The sequence below is a fragment of the Passer montanus genome, unplaced genomic scaffold (genome assembly GCF_014805655.1).
Source record: "Passer montanus isolate IOZ18808 unplaced genomic scaffold, ASM1480565v1 scaffold32, whole genome shotgun sequence".
Classification (NCBI taxonomy): domain Eukaryota; kingdom Metazoa; phylum Chordata; class Aves; order Passeriformes; family Passeridae; genus Passer; species Passer montanus.
Window position 1 is genome coordinate 9007531 of NW_024367930.1, and position 13028 is coordinate 9020558.

Consider the following 13028-nt stretch of genomic DNA (forward strand, 5'->3'; position numbering starts at 1 on the left):
CCTGGTGAAGCAGTGCTGGCTCTCCTGAATCATCTCCCTGTCTTCCACATGCCCACTGCAGCTTCTAGCAGGATCTGTTCCATGTTCTTCCCAGGCACAGAGGTGAGGCTGACAGGTCAGTATTTCTCAGGGTCCTCCTTTCTACCCTTTGTAAAGAGGTCACTTGGGACTTTGTGGGCTGCCATGACTTTTCAAATATCATGGAGAGGGGCTTGGCAACTACATCGGGCAATTCCCTCAGTATTCTGGGATGCATCTCATCAGGCCCCACAGACTGATGTACATTCAGGTTCTTCATGTGGTCATGAACCGGACCTGACAAGCACCCAGTAAGACACAGCATCCCCAAGGAATCACCATCCCAGTGTGCCAGCAATCCCCTTCCCCTCTTTTTTTGATCTTGAATACACTGATGAGGAGGAACTTAAGTTTTTTCTCTGTTATTGTAATGGGTTTCAGTGAACAACGATGGGAAAGCTAAGCCTCTGTATGTGAAACAGCAACCTCAAGTAAGATTACGTAAAATGACACAGTATTTTTGAAAAGCAGAGAAATTTATGATAGAAAGATTGGGACAACCAGTTGGAAATGCAGGCATCCTCGGAATATCATGTAAAAAACACCAATGATAAGATTTTGTTACTGACAAATTATTAGACAAGCACAGTGTACTCTTGGTTGGTTGCAAACCCATGAAAACCCGGGAAGAGAGTGTGCCTGAGCATTGTAGCTGGGGAGCCGACAGCTCACAGGCCCAGTTCCCCACTGTTTTTGCATCTACTACCCAGCTGTACCAACCCAGCAACAGAAGGGATTCAGTCAATCAAATGTTTTTTAAGTGCATTCAAAAATCCTCATGTATAATGTTGATGTATTGCTAGGAAAAGGGTGCTGTTCGATGACCTAACCAGTCAAAAAAGTTAGCAAACTGGGCAGTTATTTAAAGATAACAAGATTTGTGGTTACAAATCACATCCTCCTTCCAAAAACAGTCACACTGCACATTCCAAATCGGTCTTTTAAACAAGCAATGTACATTGTCTGGCAGTTGCCTAGAATTAAATAGCTTATTTTTTGATGTTGGTTTATGTGGACATAATTTATTTTTTCAAGGAGAACTCATAGCTCACCACTGGAGTATGTTGATACAACCAACATAAAGATAAAGCTTACCCTGAATTTGGTACTTCTTATTGCCAGGCAGTGACACAATCTTTATTTTTGCATGTTTATTTAAGAAGTTCTATGTTTTCAAAATAATTCCTTGGAATCTTCATATTTATGCAGATTTGCATAAATATTCTTCAATCCAATATTCTTCACCTGTGTCAATAACAGTTCTCCACTTCTGATGTAATTACCATTGCCTCAACACTGCTCTAAGTGTTTCCAGTTTTATTAACTCCTAAAAGAGCCAAATGTCCCTTCTGTGCTACCAAACCTGCTCGTTTGGTGCCTCAGTTCCACTTCACCCATGGCTCATGTGCCTCTCCACAAGCTCATATAGAGCTCAAGACAGCTGTCAGCCAGGAAGGTGCATTCCCTTTTGTCCCCCAAGTTTTGTTCACAGGGGTAGCAAATGTGCAAATGTGGTATTTTCCTTGGAAATGTCAATTTAAACATTCTGCTGTCTTTTCAAAGCACATACGCAGCCAAGCACACACAAATTCTTATTTATATATCAGTTTGTTTGAATACCACCCCAGCTTCCCTGGAAGGACTTTGGAGATGCTGATCTTTATCAGACCTGTCCTTCAGTCAGCCTGACACACAACAATGGCTAACACAGTGTGAGAAGGGTGAGAGAAAACCACAGACATGCCTGAACCTCCTAGAAAAGCTTTCCTGGAAGGAGGATCATCCTTTCCAAACTTTAAAACACACTGCAGCTGAGGTCCAGTCTCCTTCTGAAAAGTTAGCTTTCAAGAAAGGCACAGGTCAGACATTAAATGAGGATTAAAGAGCTGGGATTCATGCCTTTGCATCTCCATTTGGAGTACACAATGTGCCTTGTGTAGTGTCCAAGGGGCTGCAGCTCTCGTAGTTTTGAGCTGTGTTTTATCAATCTGAAAGAGATTTAATGCTGTTCCCAAATCTTTTGGAAGGGCAAGGAAGTAAAATGTCGGCTCTCATTGTTACCCCTTCTTTGAGCTATGTAAAGAGATTTAATGCTGTTCCCAAACCTTTGGAAGGGCAAGGAAGTAAAATGTCGGCTCTCATTGTTACCCCTTGTATCACAGCAGCATTATCATTAGGTGCATCACACAGAGAAGAAATCCAAAAGTTCAAACTCCAAGAAGGTAGATAAGAAAATTCCTTCATCCAGTACTTGATACAAATTATGTCTCAGAAGGACTGAAGAAAGCTGAGGAGCGTGCTGATGAGTCACTTCAATTAGAGATTAATTTATGGTAACTTGGGAAAAGAAAGCCTCAGCTTAAGTCAGAGGTAGGCAAGATACCACTGGTTTGTAACTTGAGATGCTGCCCTAGTCCTCGGAATGTGCTTGAAGCCAAGCACCAGGCAGTCATGAGATGGTGGGCCTAACGTAAATGAAAATGTTAGCAACACATTTGGTCACATAAACACAGAAGGAGTTGTGACTAGTGAAACATTCTGCTGAGTAGCTGTTGGCCTTACTCACTACTCAGCCACTGACTGTTGTCAATTACCCCTCTCGCAGCTAAGATTACAGGCCTGGAGATTCAGTCCCTGGATGCCCTCCATGTATGCATTGTGCTATGATCCAGAGGTTTTCTAAAAAGATAACATACTGAGACAGAAAAACACAGAGAGCATTTGCAACGTATTCTAAATGCTCTGTCAATTATAGATCAAGGAAAACAGAGGTCATCCTTTTTTTTCCTAGAAAGAGTATGTCAAATGCTTCAGCTTGCAGATACCTTGAAATTATGGCAGGCAAATTTGGAGATAATTAAAATACTAGAAGTGAAAAAAAGGAGAAGAATGGAAATCATAGATTGAACTGATACAAAATCCAGTTTTAACAAACACCTATCTGCTTTTAATATTAATAAAGAATAAAACATACTGCTGGTCTTGGCTGTATAATCTACTGGGGGATTGTGGCAAGGGACTCTGAATTATTTTTATCTTCTGCAGTTTTCCACAGCTGTTCACCTCAGTATGTACTCTCTTTCAAAATCCCAAGGAGCTTCTTAGAGAATAGTTTTGGGTTACAACTAATGTGAAAAAAATATTGTGCTCTCACTGCTGAACTGTATTTCAAGAAAGGAAGAAAAAGCTAATTTTAATTTGATCTAAGGTTGTAGAACTCTTCAGATATTTTGAAACAACAATGGAAACACTGGTTTTAACTATGAAATATGGCTCAACTATAACTACAAAACATTCTCAGTAAGTACTGGTTTTAGTAAACAGGATTTGGAAGAAATACCATTTCTATTTTATACAGCTACATGATTTTTCCAGAGCATCTGGAACCTGAAATGCCTCTTTGCACCCAAAATATTGCAATATAAATTCAGTCACACATGATTTAATTTCATGTAATTTACAGTCAAATGTGTGAGTCACAAGGGACTGACATGACCCTAAATGCCTTTGGTGACCAACTGATCCAGGTGACTTGGGCTTCTTTCTTCCTTGGAGATTCATAAGAAATACTGTGACATGGAGCTCTTCACTCTTCACAGACAGTCATGCTGGACAATCAGCCATCTCCACAGGCTGTTTAACACCCAGCTTTTATCCTGATTTATTACTGGAAGTGGTTTAGCAGTGAACATAAAGAACAGAGCATCAAAGAAATGGATATACTTTAAATTTCTGATACCGAGATACATTTCACTTGCTTCAATCCATCTTCAGTTTATCTCTACTCCACCTACTATGGATGTTCTAAGGGAAGTGAAACAAACAGGGTAACACTGTGAACAAACTCTTCCAGACCCTGCCCTGCCAGGAGGGTCTCACTTGCCATAGGTACTCAGCAATTCCTAATGTTCTAAGGGAAGTGAAACAAACAGAGGGTAACACTGTGAACAAACGCTCTTCCAGACCCTGCCCTGCCAGGAGGGTCTCACTTGCCATAGGTACTCAGCAATTCCTTTGCTGGATGTCACAGCATAATGAGATACACCAACAGAGCTGTCCTAATTAGTGCTTATGAATCGCCCGTCATTCCAAATGTGCCACGCTAAATTAGTATCCGAGTGATTTAGCAAGTCTGGCTCCCTTTGGCGGAAACCAGCTGGACAGCACTTACAAAAGGCTGCTGCCACCAGAGATGAGGCAGTGGCTGCCAGCAGCCAAACAGGAGGATAAATTACACATGACTGTTGTCTTGCACCAACACTGCTATTGTTTGCAAGGCAAACGGCTGCCACAAGCACAGGCCCGGATCGCACACTTCCGAGGCATCAGTCACGCCTTCTTTTGTGTTTGCACTGCATCTGGTGCAGGTTGCGCTCTACTAGAAACAAACAAATAACTGTAGCAAGCCAACTCCGGGCAAAACTATTTTCTAATTACCCTAGAGCGCTGGTGTTGGCCTCCTTGCAGACCTGCCAGTGTAAAACTGCAGAAAAACTGCCCTATGCATCTGGCTTTTCCTACCATTTCTCACAACTATATATATTTAAATGTCACAGATTTCCAGTCAATGTTCATGCATTTATCAGGCAAGATAAATATATGTGTATTTTCAATAAAATGCCTTCACCCTCATCTCACGAAAAAGAAAGGGGGTTTTCAGAACTAAACACCCTTCAAAGTAGAGACCACAGAGGTTAAAACTTGCCATTTCAAAGTAAGTATGAAAATCAGTTACCAGATTATCAGGAAACTTAATCTATGGAGGGACTAAAATTAAAAAAAATCTGGTTATAAGGGACATACCAAATGCAATATAAGTAGCTGAAGACAAAATGAGAAATGTGTTGGATAACAAATTATTAAAACTCACCTAAACTAAAGCACATTCTAAATATATTGCAGATTCCCACAAAGTCAGAGAATGGTTTTTAAACAATGGACTGCTTATTCTAAACTGCAGAAAGACTTGGATATTCCTAATGGATATAACAGATTCATATTCCTAAAGGATACATGTAGTTAAACAATAGGTTTTTGGTCATGCAGTGTCATGCAGAAGTTACAGTGTCATGCAGAAGTGGCAAGGAAGTCTGCTGTCCACTGCAACAGATTCATATTCCTAAAGGACACATATAGTTAAACAACAGGTTTTTGGTCTCTGGATTGCTACAGTCTCATGCAGAAGTGGCAAGGAAGTCTGCTGTCCACTGGCCTAAATTCCCAATGAATGGGGATTTGCATCTGCAACAGAAATGATCTAGGAGACTGCACACACAAAAAAAAAATTTAAAAAATTTCTAAACTTCAGCCTTCTGCCATACAAAATGCAAAACAGTGAGTCTCACTGAACCTTCACATGCAGCATGAACAGCCTCAGAACTGTGTTGCTCAAAAGAGCAACTCTGCAGAAAGAGGTGGTTCCTGCAACAAGGGTCACACTGGTTTCCTTAAATGCATTAAAAACAAACAAACAATTACTGATAGTTTGCCTATTATAAAGGGTCTTCACTCAGTCAAAAGGAAAGGCAGAAGCCTTTTTGTACTCATTTGAAGACTGAAAGGCTTTTCAAGAGGCACAATAGACACTAAGGTCTGAAAAGCAAATGGTCACAATTGGATAACTAAGATATCATGCCTAAGTTTTCATGCTTGATCTGTACTCTGCTAGAACTGTTATGGCTTTATAATTAAAAAAAAAACATAATGTTTTGTTCCAACATTCTTTTAAACAAAGCTGCCTTAATAAAGTTGGTTTGCAAATTAGGTGTGGACTATGACTCCTGCTCAGAAAGACAGAACTCTTTTATCCAAGCTCCAGCCTAATCCCCACCCCCACATCCACCCATCTCCTGCCTATAGCATTTTCCATATAAAATGCCTTCTGAAAGCTGCATGTGTTGGAAGGAGAAGAGAAAATGGTTCATCTGCAAACAACTTGGCACAAAGCAAACTATGCAAACTTTCCTGAACTGTAAAGGTATCTGTTCCACCAGGGGTACGGCATGCTTGCATTTTGAAATGAGCACACCACAAAGATCACTTTGCATGTCTTGGGTAAAAGGATTATTTGCAGAAGTGATTGGAAAAGAGGCAAGTAAGGTCAGTCATTTCTCTGCATACGCGGGCTGTAGCTGCCAGAGGCCAGTGCTTAAACAAACTGGAAACAGAACACCTTGTTATTTTTCTGCTCCTTCATTAATATTCACATGTGAATCCCCTGGGAGCTGCCTGAAGTTCGCAGGTTTTACAAAATAGTAAAACCAGCTCACTGGTTCTGATCAGTGTGTGTGTAAAGCATTAAAGCAGGTGCTCACCAGGAGTCCAGTGCACGAAGATTGCAGCAATCTTCTCTCCTAATTGGTAAGCATTTAGTGACTCTTGTGTGAATTTTTATTAACATTTTGCATCTCAAGAGAGAAAGAATCATGTATTCAGACATCAACTCCTAACACTTCACTTTTACTAGAAATGTCAGCATTCTTTTGGAAGTATATTCACACAGCTTTATTGGATATTTACTGCATCTGTAAGCTTGTTTTTAACAGAAGAGCCCATCTGTAGAGCAACTTCAGAGTGGTATTCCAATAACTTTTACATTACACAATGATCCTTAGGTGATTGCACAGAACTGGTAAGATCATTCTGAGTCCTGGGCATGTTCTGAACCCATTCCTGGTTTGCTGGGCTTTTGCAGCACAGGTCACAGGCTTTATTGCCTGTCTTCTCAACTAATTGTTCCAGCCAAGTTTTATCTGTGTGTCCTTATGGTTCAGACCAAACATCCCATGGAATCCAAGTGGATTAATGAAACACTCCATAATCATAAAGCCAAGAATTAAAGTCTTAGCAAATGAAAGAGATGTTATTATTAGTCTGGCTACAATCATGCTAAGATTTGTTGTTCCAATCAGCTAATAATTGAGGCTAATTCATTAATTATATAATTAGAACTATTATGCACAAAGTTAATATTACCTATGCCTTCCTCTGGTCTCATGCTCCCCTTTCCACTGCATTCAAAAGTCAATAAAAACAGGCTTTAGGAAAAGCAAGGGCTGGTTGTAGTAAGTTGTCAGCATCCTAAGTTCTTTACCTTGATTACAGTGCTAATATTAATGATATCTTCTTCCTCTTTGCCAGGAAAATGATGTTTAGCATTTTCCCCTCCTCACTCAAGGTGTGCTTGGGGTCGTTTTTCATGATCACTACCAGTCTGTCAACTTGCTCCTTCCTGTTGGCTGACAGTTCAGTGTTACATCCCACTTTACTGCAGGTTATAGGTTTTACCTATATTGCAGGTAAACCCCAAAATCTATTCACTCAATTTCTAAGGCTTCATTTCTTTAGTCTTGTGTGGTTGACAGTCTGTGGTTTGTGTCGTGGTCCTGAGGCCTCTGTTACCATCCTGTGCTTGAATTTTCTTATCTTGCACTTGCATTTTGGGACGCCCAAAACACCCTGTGTTATTTTAATCTGCAGCCTTCAAGCTGTGGTTTCCAGATAGCTGAACTAATGCTTTATGAACACAGCCTAATCACTTGTAGCCAACATCTACATGTCTTGGCAAGAACACTGGTACCTTATTAAAATTACTTTATAACTGGGCAGAACACCTCTCTTTTCTTAGTTTATTCAGGCATGACCAAAAAGCATCATGCAAGTCTGGCAGAAGCAAGTCCTGTTAGAGGATGCTAAATTAATTTATTTTTTTTTTTGCACACTCCACAAATGACAAATAGAAGCCTAGGCCATGCACAAATCTGCTTAGATACAGAGTGGACTAGGAAATAATGTGTTTTTCTCTATCTATAAAGATATATTTATCTATCCATTTCTATATCTATATAACTACAGATGACAGTAACTTTCAAGCAAAAGTAACTATGAGGTTCCTGGCTGTCATTCATAGCAAAACTAGCATAATGGAATAGAAACACAGAGATTTCTAGCCCACCATTGGAAAACATAATTTCTGTGTGTTTGGCATGAGTTTCAACTGTCCCGTAGGAGAATTCTTTTCTCATTCCTGCCAGAGACACTACTAGGTCAACTTGCTTAACTAATCCTCCCTTCATTGCTGTACCAGTGCTACACTACTCTTTCAGTATTACCCTCGAGATGTGCAGGGAAAGAAGAAGGTCTAGAACTGTGAGTTTCCATTCCTTTCATTTCAGTTAGCTAGAAAGCTGTTGGTGAGCGGACATATGGGAAGTATGTTAAGCTAAAGAGCTGTGAATTTTGGCTAGTTCTGAAAAAAACTACTGTTAAGTGCAAATGGAACCATGTGCATGGAACCAACAGATCAGCTACTTTAACAAGAGAAAGTCATCTTCCCATTTAATAGAGGTGGCAAGCAGAACTAAGAATCTTTGCCTTCAGCTTTCTAGATTGTATTTTTAATAATTTTATTTCTGCAGTTTATTTCTCTGATCCATTAGTAAACACTGGAGCCTTTTTAGGTTCCACTGGAAAGTTGGCAGCTCAGAAGGGACATACCAAGGACAGATGCTGGCACTGAAGATGCCTATTTCACTTGATACACTGGGCATCGTTTAAACGGGAACTGTTTTATCAGTCACCATATTACAGAGACAAAATTCAGGAAAGGAATCTGCTTTTGCAAGGAAAAAGCTCTTGTAAACCAATCACTGATTTGAGAATATAGCCAAAGCTTAGAAGGAGGAATTTCCTGCAGCTGTGAAAAAACCAAAAACCAACTGCTACCAGGCAAAGAATCTAGCCTTGATTCTTACTTTGTCAGTAGCAAAACTCCTGCCAACTTTGATGACAGTAAGACTGTAATCATAAGGGGTTAAGAAGCACTATATATATATAAATATATATGTATGTATTTATATTTAATACAAGAGAAACATTCAATCTGGAATAATTATCATCCCCCTAATATGGGGTTCAAATTACAGCAATCCTGACTCAAACTCTCATCTGTAAAAAAACAGATAAATAAAGAATTATGGATTTCATTGCATTTGGCTGTTTTTTTGTGAAACCAAAGTCCTGGCCACTAAGCCTGGATGATCCCACAAAGGATGGTATGTTTTGTAAGACAGCGGGAGACTGTCCAAGGGTTGTCAGCCAAAATCTCCCTTCCCTACTGTTATATAACATGCCATTAGTGTCTGAGTGCCCCTATTGCTCACACAGTTCCCAAATGGGATCAGTCCTTACTCACGTGAAGTCCCTTGAAGGTAAATAAAACTTTGCCTCTCTAATGATGTACTTGGGGCTCTCCATTAGAAGAAGAGACAGCACGTTGCTCTCTGCAAGTACCTGAAAGAAGGTTGTAGCAAGGTGGGGATTGGTCTCTTCTCCCAGGCAACAAGTGATAAAATGAGAGGACACAGCCTGAAGCTGTGCCAGGGGAATTTCCAGTTGCACATTAGGAAGAATTTCTTCACTGGAAGGGATGTCAGGCTGCTCAGGCAGGTGGTGGAGTCACCATCCCAGGAAGTGTACAAGACATGACTGGCTATGACACTCAGTCCTCTGGTCTGGCTGACAACGCCATGATCAGCCTAAGGTTGGACTCAATAGTCTTGAAGGTCTTTCCAATCTTAATGATTCCATGATTCAATGTCAGCGTATACACAAAGGTACAATGCTATATCAACAGTGCACCACACAAATACACACTCATCAAATACGACAATTCTTATCTTCCCAAAAAAAAAAAAAAAAAGCAAATGGCACAAAGCAAAATGTCTGGGACTACATACAATTATTCATTTTTATTTATAAACATGGGGAAAAAATGCAAAAACCAATGAAAAATCTGAGTTATTCAATTATTCCATTCCTTTAAAGACTTAAGTGAATTAAAATAATGAAGAAAGATTAAAGAAAGATTATTTTCACTGAGTGGTGGCTTGAAGAGACAGTATGCATTACACTTCTGATGGAGCAGGTGACTTTACAAACTCCAAGTGATAAATAAGATGGTATCTCCACAGAAGGAGGGAGTTCATTGATGCAATCACCTACCAAAGCTTCGGAGGACAGAATTTACAAAAATAAAGACAAATATTCCTCTTTTAAGTTCCAGCTTCTCAGACTTTGGGATAGATCCAATAAAAATACTTGAGTGCTTAAAATGGGATGTAGCTGTTCAAGGGACTTCAAACTAAAACTGCAGTTCAAATCACTTTGCTCAACAAATTTCCAGAGATGCTTCATTGCTTAGCTATAAAACTTCCCTGCAAGTGCACATTTTTGAATAAACTACATAGTAACATAGTCTTTATAGAAACAAACAATTCAATGCTTAGTTCACACCTGTGCTTGGTTTGAATCCAGCTTTGATGGAAGTTTGATGTTCTTCTGCGCAATTTTCCTAAAAGGCTTATCCCTGTGGACATGCACAGATAATATCAAATACCAACAGCATCAGCACTGTACAAAATGCAGCTGTGGCCATCATGTTCTTTCACACATTTGCTGCCTGTAAGAGACATAAAGATCACAACTGCCTGTCTCAAACACTGTCAAGGCCTCAGAAGGAACTTGCTACAAGATAAACCACCACATCAGGAACTGGAAATATGCACAGAAGAGAAGAATTTGCAACAGGAAGGCGCTAATTTCAAGTCTAACGGAGGTAAGGTTGGTTAGTACATTCTGGTGAGGCATCTCTCAATAACTGGGTCACTCACTCATTCCTCTTGTGTGATGACACATGGCAGCAAACACCACAGTAAAGGTTCAGGTGTGTAGGAACACGTCACTGCTGGGCAGTATCACTGTAAATATGAGATTAATCTCAGAAGCAGGAACTAGGAGCACAGCATTGTCACCTGGTGCAATGGTGCTAAACAGGGAAGAACAGGGCTCTGTTCTAGAGCACTGATTTTGTATCTCACAGAAAGAAGTGCAGTGTCCATTGTTGGATGGGCACTCCTCTTGGTGTACTCACAGCCAAATTCAAACACATTTGTCCTTCTGGCCCCTTGAATCTCAAATGCTTTTCTCTACTGCTTCCAAAGAGGGCAGTATAAAAGGTGGATGGCCCCCACTGATGCAGCTGATGTCAGCCTGATGATTATGGGGTATTTTATCCCAGTGACACAGAACTCCCATCACTGAATACCCAGACCAAGGAGGGAACCAAATTTTCTAATTGCCAAACTAGTATCAAAAGAAACTGCCAGCATTTCCACTTCAGACAAAACTTTTCTCTGTAAGAAAGAATGTCAGCACCTCCCCTAATAGCTGAGGTTCCCAGCTGGTTAAAGGGCCACTGCTGTTCTGAGGCAGCCTTCCCTGTGGTCGGAGTGGTCCAGACCTTAGACTCACTCTGTTCTGAATGTCTCCATCTAGCTTCAGGCAGCCATGGACTGGCCATGCTGGATTTGGACTGTGCTCTGCTCAGCCTGCTGAGATCTGCTTCTTCTGGATCCCATTAGGAGGTGCTTCACTTCCCACAAAGCCTAACACGGGTTCTGGATTCCTCTCTCATGCGTAATATCTGACACATAATCAGAAACAGATCCTGGCCCAAAGCTCTAGCCAGCCAAAAATGGAGAAAAGCAGACTGGCTGACATTCTGCCAGGGCTACACTCTCACAGGAATACTGATGCCCATGGGATGACATGGATGTAAATTAATTTTGATCCCAGTATTATCACTTGTAGCTGAAACATAAAGTTTCAGCTACATAAAGTAGACACCATGAAAAATAATGGCTTTTCAGATACTTCACATTGCAACAGCAATTTATGGCTCTGCTTAGATGTTTGGAGGAAGCTGGAATTACAGTGCCATACACCAGTTGTAAGACACATTTCCCAAAAAAATTAACTTATTGAAATGTCTGAAGCACTGCATTCATATACAGGAAAAAAAAAAACACCCCACAACTTCAAATAAATACCCTTCTAAGTACCACAAACAAGATCCTCAGTTAATATAAACCCTTTAAATAGAATGGATTTAAGCAATTTACAGATACTGAGCACCTTTTCTTCAGAATAAATAGAAATGAAAGTAACTTTTTTTTTTCCTATTCCCTCCTTTTCACAATTCATTTTATTTGTGAAACAATCTTTCCTAAGGACTGATACGAAAGCAATTCCCTTCTTGGGTTAGTGTGCAACACAAGAATCCAGGGTTTCTTCTCAGCAAAGGAGGAAAAAAACATTTGTGAAACAAACACCTTTCCTAAGGACTGATACGAAAGCAATTGCCTTCTTGGGTAAGTGTGCAACACAAGAATCCAGGGTTTCTTCTCAGCAAAGGAGGGAAAAAAAGAAATTTTGGAGTTACCTACAGTTTTAAATAATCTCCTCTCACTAAAAAAGCCTGACCTTGGTACTTCAAAGACAGGTAATAAAGTGATTAAGTTCATTTCCAAGACAGATGGGAAAATGCACTGAAAATTATTTGTATCAAACTGAAGAACACATTTAAACCACTGTGTCTGGGCAGGTTTCTGTATCCATCGAATTTTACCTCCTGTGTTCCCCATTAAGTTTCTGCAGTAAAGATAACATCCAAATGTCCTGATCTGATCAGAAATTACAGCCTGGGTGTCCAAGCCACTGGGATGCAAAGAACACAGCCAAGATCCCATTGATTTAATGGTAAGAAGGATCATACACACTATGATCTGTCCTTCTGCCTCCTTTGGAACCCCACACTTCTGTGGAGACCATGCACTTAGTTCCTGAATTTGTGCCAATTATTCTGTCAAGGCTGAAGCAATTGAATCTGAGGTCATGTAAGCCAGGCTCTTACCCTCTCCAAACTGGCAGAAGTCTTCTTACTTCAGCCAAGTGAGGACAGGCCAGAGTGTATGAAAGCAAGACTGGCAGGGTTTCTGGAGAACTCCTGTCTCTTTTGCTGTTGCACACACCTCTCCCACAGAATACCATTCATGAACTGGAAACACTGCATCTTGGAATCATACTAAGTTTTCTGTCACTGTCCTGTCACG